The sequence below is a fragment of the Limulus polyphemus genome, unplaced genomic scaffold, assembly GCF_000517525.1.
Source record: "Limulus polyphemus unplaced genomic scaffold, Limulus_polyphemus-2.1.2 Scaffold803, whole genome shotgun sequence".
Classification (NCBI taxonomy): domain Eukaryota; kingdom Metazoa; phylum Arthropoda; class Merostomata; order Xiphosura; family Limulidae; genus Limulus; species Limulus polyphemus.
In genome coordinates, this window is record NW_013666413.1 from 176380 (window position 1) to 186263 (window position 9884).

A 9884-nucleotide genomic window follows, 5' to 3' on the forward strand; every position below is an offset into this window, starting at 1 on the left:
CCATGCAACAGCATGGCATCACTTTCACAAATTATAACCATAAAACAATATTATATCTTCCGGCGACGCCAATAGACATAAGAAGCAGATAAAAAAAAACAAAAACAAACCTTATTATAATTCGCAGTTAACCATGTGTTTATTCTATTCAAGTCGGCTTCGGTAGCCCAGCGGTAAGTTTGAGGGCTTTTCACGCTAAAATTTAGGTTTCGATACTAACGGTGTAAAGAGCATAGATAGCCCGTTGTGTAGTTTTGTGCTTAATAACAAACAAACAAATTTATTCAAATCTGTTCAAAGCTTTTCAATGCTACTTTTAAAACATCATTTTTTAAAATTAAATATAACAGTATCATCAAGGTGTTGGAAAAATCTGGAACCATTGGTGATTTGCAGCTTTCCTTACTTTTAAATAGGTGACTGATTATGACGCTGTCAAAGAAGGTTAAGGTCGAATTAATCCTGCTGTTAATCCAAACGTATTTCAAATTACAAGTACAGCATGTGGAATGGAACACATTCTGTAAAATTTGTTGAAGTGCTTATGGTTCCAGACTTTTCGAGCAAACTGTATATCAAATTTCTGAAGTCAGTTCCATGACGTAAAGGTAAAGTATAAAAAAAGTAATCGTCTTATGATAGAACTTTATGGTACACTATAAGATAGTTTTCCATATTTATTATGTATATTTATATTTTAACAATAATCCACGAGAAGTATCCATATTGTAGGAAACTTAAGAGATATGGGTGGTTAGGTGAAAATGTGGTACAACAGATGATGCTGGTTAACATTTGAACCATGTTACGTACTTGTTATGGTGTGAAAGCTAGCGAAGCATAATTATAATTAATTACCTTGGTTATAAGACATTCAGTATTAGGTTTATTTTATTTATTTATTGACACTACATTCTATATTCAGTCCCTTTGGGTGTTTTCCAGGAATAATAATAATATTTCAATCACACTATGTCTGTCATGTCCATTACCAACGCTGTTTTTCACTCAGTACAGAGTTTATTAAACCGTCTGGGATACAACAAACACTATCCATGTAAGCCATTTGTTAAAACAACTGTTAAGACGCGAACGCCTTTTCTAAGATAGCGAAGTATTATAATAATTTGTTGCACTTGTCATAAAATATTAGTATTAGGCCTATTTATTTTAAACACTACATTGTTTATTCAGAAACTTAGGCCTAATACTACTGTATTATGATTAATATAATTAATCATGTTACAAACAGGTTATACCGTGTTTTATGCCCCCCAGTGGCACAGCGGTATGTCTGCGGACTTATACCGCTAGAAACCGGGTTTCGATACCCGTGGTGGGCAGAGCACAGATAGCCCTTTGTGTAGCTTTGTGCTTAATAATAAACAACAAACAACCGTGTTTTATGACGAAGTCTCAAGCTGCGGTAGAGAAACTTGAATTACAGGGTTTTTGTTTGAGACACAACTTGCAACTAAAAATATGTAATGAATATTAATAATAATGGCTGTAAAAGTACATTGATATAAATGTTTCTAATAGTATTTACAATAATGACAATAAAATGACTGATGTGAATATTTATAATAGTGTTAACAATAATGGCTGGAAAACCACTTTGATATTTTTGTAAGTTATTCTTTCATTGTGTGGATTCTTTGAAATTATTTGGTGAAAGTAAGGGCAAGTTCAATTAACATGACGATAACAAATTAGTTTATTTCTTCCTTAACCTACAGTGAACACTTAACTTCTAAACCTTGTTCACATAACTAGGCTTTTTAACTTAAACTCTGAAACTATTGTAAGCTTAATACAGTAATGATGTTTAACAGAAATTTCATTGATTGATAACAAACACTGAATAACGTTTTGATTAGCTTGCAGAAACATTAACTCTTTCTCGGTCATTAACTACTCAGTATCACTAGCTGAATACTTCACTTTAACATTAGGTAACTAACTTACTCTACTTACTCGAATTTATAGTTGATGTCTCACTTCTCGATATTTGTCTAAGTTACTAGATTTTCGTTAGGTCATCCAGAACGTTCTAAGTATTCTAGGACCACTTTTATGAACTTTTTATCTTAACGTCACGCATCCTTTCGCTAGCATCTAAATTATAGCATTGAAATATAGCTTACAAAGATATGAATATTTCTAATAACATTAAGAAAAATGACTCTGATATGAATATTTCTAATAACATTAAAATAATAACATAAAAATGCGTTGATATAAATGCTATTATTTGCACTAAGAATAATGACCGTAAAAAATACTCTCATATGAATATTACTAATGACACTAACAATAATAGCCGTAAATGTTTTTTTTTTTATATGATAACTACTATTACTAGTAGAAACAGCAGCCGTAAAATTAGTTTAATGTAGTCATTATCAGTACTACTAAGAATTATGGGCGTAAAATTACTTTAATTTGAATATTACTAATACTAACGATAATGGCAGTGAAATTGCTTTGTAGCGTTCTTATAGTAATTATATTTTAGAAATGTAATAATGAGATTAAAGTATTTGTTTTATCCTTAGTTTCAAAAGTTTTTCTATAAAAGTAAAATATAAACTGTAGTCCTAATGTAGTCTAAAACTTAAAAAAAGTAAAAATGAGATAGAACAGTATTACTCGAACATTAGCATTTACTAGTCTCAGAGACACTCTTAACTTAGCTTTTATTTGCTCATTATTCATTTTCACTAAGACAGAAGTGAATTCCTTAATAGAAAAAGATCATAGTTACAAATACATATCACTCAATTATTTGAATAACGAAGCATGAAAAAATGTTCTATTTGTAATGCTGTTTTCAAAATTAATATCTAGCTAACGTTTAGGACTTCGAATCCAAGAATTACACACCCAACAACCATATTCAACCCTGCGAAAGAAACGTGCTATTGAGGCCTCGGCGAAGAGATCGAAACGTTTTTTTTTATAGTCATATCCAGACAACAGAAATAGTCGACAAAAGACTCTACAATTATTATTTTATTATTTATTTATTTTTCATTTCATTATTTCATCTAAAAAGGAATCTTGGAAAACTATCTCTGGTATTAAAATACATCCATTTATTCAGAGATAAAATAACTCATTATTTGTTATTTTTTGTGACACAATTTTGGCCAAGCATGGACTAATGGTTAAGTGCTCAATCTGCAATTGCAGGTTGTTGGATCGAAACCTGTCATTGAACATGCTTGCTCTTTCAGCCGTGAAAACATTTTAATGTGACAGTAAATCCCACTATTCGTTGATAAAGAGTAGCCCAAGAGTTGGCGGTGGGTAGTATTCACTAGCTTTCTTTTCTCTGGTCTATCACGTAAAAATGAATTATGACTAGCCGCAGGTAACTCTTGAGTAACTTTGTGCAAAATTCAACAAACAGACAGACACAATGAAGCAAGGTGTATAGAATACACTGTAACGTTTTATAGACGGGATAAAAAAACTGCAGTCTGTTCAAATTTTGAAGGCACATGCCTATGCTTTTAATCTAAAAATAAATGAATTAAATAATAAAATTATATTAAACAACGAAACACTTGTAAAATGTTGATTCTTGTCTAAGTTTCGGTGCTTTTTCTATTATTTTTTTGAATAAATGTCAAGATTTTGATTTTAAAGTGTAGATGACACTACTATCATTTTCTACGCTATTTAAGATTAGAAAATTGGGAATTCCCTGCGTTGAATGATATTAAGCCCTCTCGGTAAGTCTTAGGACATATAACGGGCTTCGATACCAGAGTTGGGCAGAACACAGATAGCCCATTGTGTAGCTCTTTGCTTAAGCAGCAAACAAACAAAAGTGATATAGAAACACACTGTACTTTACTGAGAAAAAGAAAACTTCTTCCTTTTGGTAATGTGCTGAGAAAAAAGTAATACCTGCTATAATGAATATTAAAAGTTCATTATTACCAACAGCTAGTGTAAATACATAGTTTGCTGTAAAATGCCGAAGTTGATAGTTATTCTACATACTAATGTATTAACCAGACTTATGAAATCAATCACTGATCTGTAATCACTATTCAACTAAGTGTTGAACTTACTTCGTAGCGTAATGCAAATTCAGAAACGTATATATACAGCTCACATCATGGGTGGTGTCGCCAAATTCTGATAAATAAACGTCGGCTTTAGCTTTGTAATTACCTGGCTTTCGTAATTTCTTCTTTGTTCTTCGTTTTCAGCTAGTCTCCCTATTAATGTTTTCAATAATTATAACGATTTTCCGCTTTATTAGAACACGTCGTGCAATATTTAATGAATTGTTAACTTCCGAGGAATAGGTTCTTTTATGCGACTTGATAGCCATCTAGTGGTAAGGCCCACATATTCCTTCACTCTTTATTCTCTTGAAGAAGAATAGTCAACTGTTCGAAAGCGCTCGAATTTTGGGTCTCGTTTTGAAAATATTCCTTCTCACTGGTAGGGTAAGGCATGTAAATTTATAGATGACAAACGATTTGTTTTATCTCATCCTTTAATGAACAAAAAATAATGATTTGTCATCTATCTTTAAATCAGCATGTTCTGCTTGTTCTGAGAAGTATGTAGGCTCTACCACTAGATGGCTATCGACTTGTATGAAAAAATCTATTCCTGGGAACTTGCACGACATGTTCTAAGAAAGCGTAACTTCGCTATAACCAGTGAAAGCAATGATAGGGAGGCAATCTCAATATAATGGATAAAAGAGAATTTATGACAGTTAGGTAATTACAAAGCTCAAGTCAACATTCGGTCATCAGAATTCTCCTCGAGTGGTAAGCTGTTCACTTATATTTTTAATGTCAATGTATGTATGTATGCGAGATGAAATACGTTGTTTTCAGTGTAAGAGCTCACCTCACTAGAAATCATATGTAACAACTAGTTAAAAATATTTTATCTTGAAAAATATATTAAAGTGTTTAGATACTTATATATTTTATTAAACCTGGGTTTTCTGTAACAAAACGTGGACTTATACCTTCATTCTACACTTTCAAATTGAATTAAAAATACTATTTGCAATTTAAATTGTGTTCTGTGGCTGGTACGACCTCTATCAACGTTGATCTACCAGCATATGTCTTCTGTAGCCAACATACATATATTCTGTTTATTTGTTTGTTTTTGGACATTCGCACAAAGTTACTCAAGGACTTTCTTAGCTGTCCCTAATTTCGAACCGATATAGTAGAGAGAAGGCAGCTATTCAACAGCACACACAGCCACCTCTTGTCTGCTCAAATAGTAGGATCTGATTGTCTCCCCTATAACGCATCCATTGTTCCAAAGTGAGAAGTGCGATTTGTTTTTTGAGTTGTTGTAACCGGACACGAAAGAAGGACCCATAAATTCATGGGCCGGTACACATTAACTACTGGGCCACGCTCGGCCCCATTTGTACCTTAAGCCTTTGAATGGAGTATAGTCGTTTATATATATTCTATGTTGGAGACCAACATGATGATTTTTAACACTCAAGGTTATCTTTTACATCAGACAACATGCTGGTTATCATAAAACAGGAAACTAATGACGTATTTACAATCTGAAATCGTCTTTTTCGAATTATTTACTTATATATAAATGGACATCACGAGATTTATGATATACATTATAAAAACCTCACACAATTTCAAAATGAAAAGCAACTACATGATAAACTTTTCTGATGAGATCAGTAGCATGCAGTCAGTTAAACGAAGAGAGATCTGTGAACAAACAACAACTATATCAACACCTTGTGCGCTATAAAAAGAGTAGGGTAGGCTTTACACAACACGATACATTAAAAATATGCCATTAATTTCATCCTTAAGGTAGAGACAACAGAAGAGAAGAGCACGTTTATATACTATTCTATTTTTAATTTTTCAAATCTTTCAAGGTTGATTGGCTTCGTATTGTAAGAGGAGAACCTTGAAAGGTTTAAAGATTGGCTTCGTAGTGTAAGAGAAGTTAAACCTTTCGAAGCTGAGTAGACACTAGTTTTCAGAAGTTGAACTTCTCAAAGTTGAATGTAAACTATTTTTCAGGATTAGATATTTTCAAAGCTGAATGTAAACTAGTGTATACGGATCTAAATTTCGCAGTAATGAATGTCAACTAGTTTATCAGGATTTGAAATTCTTAAGATTGAAAAGACGCTAGTTTATTTTAGGATTTAAAACTCTCAAGGTAGAATGTAAAATAGCTTATCAGGAATTAAAGTTCTTAATGAATAAATATTAGTTTTTAATGGTTTAAATTTCACAAGGATGGATGGACGCTAGTTTATTAGGACTTAAAATTCTCGAGATCGAATGTAAACTAGTTTTAAGAAAGACTTAAGCTTTGAAAATTTGGTGAATTTTTAACGTATTCCATTTTTATTTCTTTTTCTCATGATTTTAAGAACACAGGACAGCGAATATAAGAGCTTTATAAAGGGCTAATGCTCCTTTTAAAACTAGATTACTTACTATCTTTCATAGTAATACATGAAACAGTGAATACATCAACATTATAACACAAGTGGCCATCACGACATTTACACATCAGTAATTAGTTAGAATAAACACAATAACTAGATGTTACACTTCTATCTTAATTATCTGTTAACCTAACAGGTTATGCTATTTTTGCCATTTCTAATATTTCATTACGGTATATTTTATTGATTTCGTACTTAAAAGGTTATATACTACATCACACAGTGCGCTCTTACTTCAGAATAAACACAATAACTAGATGTTACACTTCTATCTTAATTATCTGATAACCTAACAGGTTATGCTTTTTTTGCCATTTCTAATATTTCATTACGGTATATTTTATTGATTTCGTATTTAAAAGGTTATATACTACTTCACACAGTGCGCTCTTACTTCAGAATAAACACAATAACTAGATGTTACACTTCTATCTTAATTATCTGCTAATCTAACAGGTTATGCTTTTTTTGCCATTTCTAATATTTCATTACGGTATATTTTATTGATTTCGTACTTAAAATGTTATATACTACTTCACACAGTGCGCTCTTACTTCAGACTTTTCATCGATACCATCAAGTTCCATTAATTATACAGATATATTTGTTTGTTTCTTGTTAATCACCAAACCAAACAAAAAACAATAGGCTATCTAAGATGTGCCCACAGCAAGTATCAAAACCTGTTTCTTAGTGTTAGAAGTTCCGACTTGCCCCTCAGTCACCGGGGAGCATATAATTCTGAATAAAATAACTTTATCTTCCCAAGCATCATACATGTTTAAACGTGGGCTCAAACAATTCTATTCTGGTCGGTAACCTCTTTTGGAGAATAACATGTGAATTTTTAACACTCAAGGTTATCTCTTACATCATACATCATGTTGGTTATCAGAAAAGAGGAAACTAATGACGTATTTCCGATCTGAAACCGTCTTTTCTTCGAATCCATTATTTATATCGATAACTCAGCGATTCTTTAGGCAGACACGAGGGAGATAAATGATGAATTAAAATTGAATGCCTTAGTTTTGTGAACTTTTCTGCTGAAAGTCTTTCTGACAATAGCGTGAACCCAATTCTTCTCTGTTGACGGCCGGTATACGATTATCCATCACAAGCTAAAACTTGTCTTCCGCTTTCAGTTTTGCACTTTCGTCCGATACGGAAGAAAGAAAATATATTAAAATAAATGTTTATTTCAGCTTTTTTTTTTCGTCATTTATTAGCCAAATCTATGAAAAATATGTATCTATCGGTCTGTCAGTTGTGACATTCATCCGTCTATCCACACACTCATCCATCTATTCATCGTGTGTCAGTCTGCCATGTCTATGTCAGTGTGTGTATTTTGAACCAATTTTAGCATAAAAGTATAACCTGTATACTTTTGTTGCTAAGCGATATAAAATAAAAGCCGTTGTTGTAATACAATTTTACCAAGACACACTGGCTCTTCTACATATTAGAAGTTGTTATATAAGGAATCACTTTTTTCTTTGCGGTTTTTCGCTAGCTTGCCTCATTAAAAAGATGCGCACGTGCATGCGCGCACGTACGTGGATAAGATAAGTAATACGCAGGTGTACATCCCCAGGGTCCACTTAGTATGGGTGCAAAATTTCGGGTTTCTAGGTTTTTCTCTCTTGAAGCTATGGCGGTCACACACACACACACACAGACATTTGAAATATAAGGAACCACTTCTTTCAAGTTTCTAGATTCTTTCCTCTTTCCACACACACACACACATATACACGCATGCACATACGTGTCTGTCCGTGATTTGTTTTTGTAATATAAAGAACCACTTCTTTGCTATGTGTTTTTTTTTCGCTACTTGCCTCATTAAGATGCGCACGCGGATACGATAAGTAATACCCAGGTGCACACCCTCAGGGTCTACTTAGTATGGCGTGCAAAATTTGATAAGATTAATTAATACCCAGGTTCACTCCCTCGGGGTCCACTTAGTATGGGTGAAAAATTTTAGGTTTATAGGTTTTTTTCTTGGAACTATGGTGATCACATATTATTTCTATGCGTTTTTTCGCTCACAGAAATATACGCACGCACGCGCTCGTGGATAAGTAATAATACCCAGGTGCACACCCTCAGAGTCCACTTAGTATGGGTGCAAAATTTCCGGTTGCTAGCATTTTCCCCTTAGAGTTATTGGCGATCGCACACAGACCGACAGACACACTCTTTTATTATTATAGATTAATATTACTGAAGCTGTCATTGAAATGTATAGTTAGCATAGTGTAACGTTTAATCAGAGAAATGTTTAGTATTAGTGAAATAAAGATGACAATTTGTTTTTGTTGTTAAGCATAAAGCTACACAATAGGCAATCTGTGCTTTATTCACCGCGGGTATTGAAACCCGACTTTTAGCGTTATAAGACCTTAGACTTCCCGCTGAGCCACCGGGTGCAAGGACTGCAATTAAGTTAACGGCTCAGCTCCTAAAATGTTGAAGAACTGTACTTAAGAGACATTAATTATCTTTGTTGTCTCTTAAAATGTTCAAGGCTTGGAGAAGGACAATCAGTACATTTTGAAGACATTTCTAGTGCTACTCTTTTTACATGTGCAAATATTGCAAAGTTCCTATATGACAGTCTCACAGTTTCAGCACCGAACATTTGCTTCAAGGTATTCATCTTTTGTTCGATTTCCCATCTGTATTTCTATTCGTATAAAAATAACGTTACGTTTTTCTTTTTCGAATTTTCTTTGTCGTTGTCGATCTGTTAGAGAAGAGTTTGAGAAACCATAAAATAGAAAAAACTCCTAAGGCACTTTTTGCTTTGTTTACAAACTTAAGCAACCAACAAACGTCGGTCGTGATATCTAATACCAATAAAGAAAAAGAAAATATGCGAATAAACATGTTTCACCAAAATAATGCAATTGTTACATTTTAACTAACATTTCTTATTTAATGGATTTTGTGTTCAACTTTTGAGATTTTTTTGAGATAGAGTTCATCTTTAGCTATATATAATTGCGTCTTTGAAAGATCAACTAGCATGAAATGTGGATAAAAACAGACATTCTAAACTTTTTTATGTTCACAAAATATTGGGTAAGATAACACTTTGATGCGTTTATTTCTTCTCAGTTGGTTGTCACTAAAATAACATTAAATTGATACTTACGATTCTTAAGTTTTATCGCTGGTGGAAAGCTAAAAAATAAAATTGTAATTAATAAACACTAAATGCATTGAAAAAAAACAAATTTTCGCATCGGCTTTTTCTTATCGGTCTCTGAAACGTCTATACACCTTTCGTCTGTATCAGGTAATGTTCGATCAATGTCAAGAGATTGATGAAAAATGATATGTTGCATAGTTGCAGGGACTTCCGTCTTGAAAA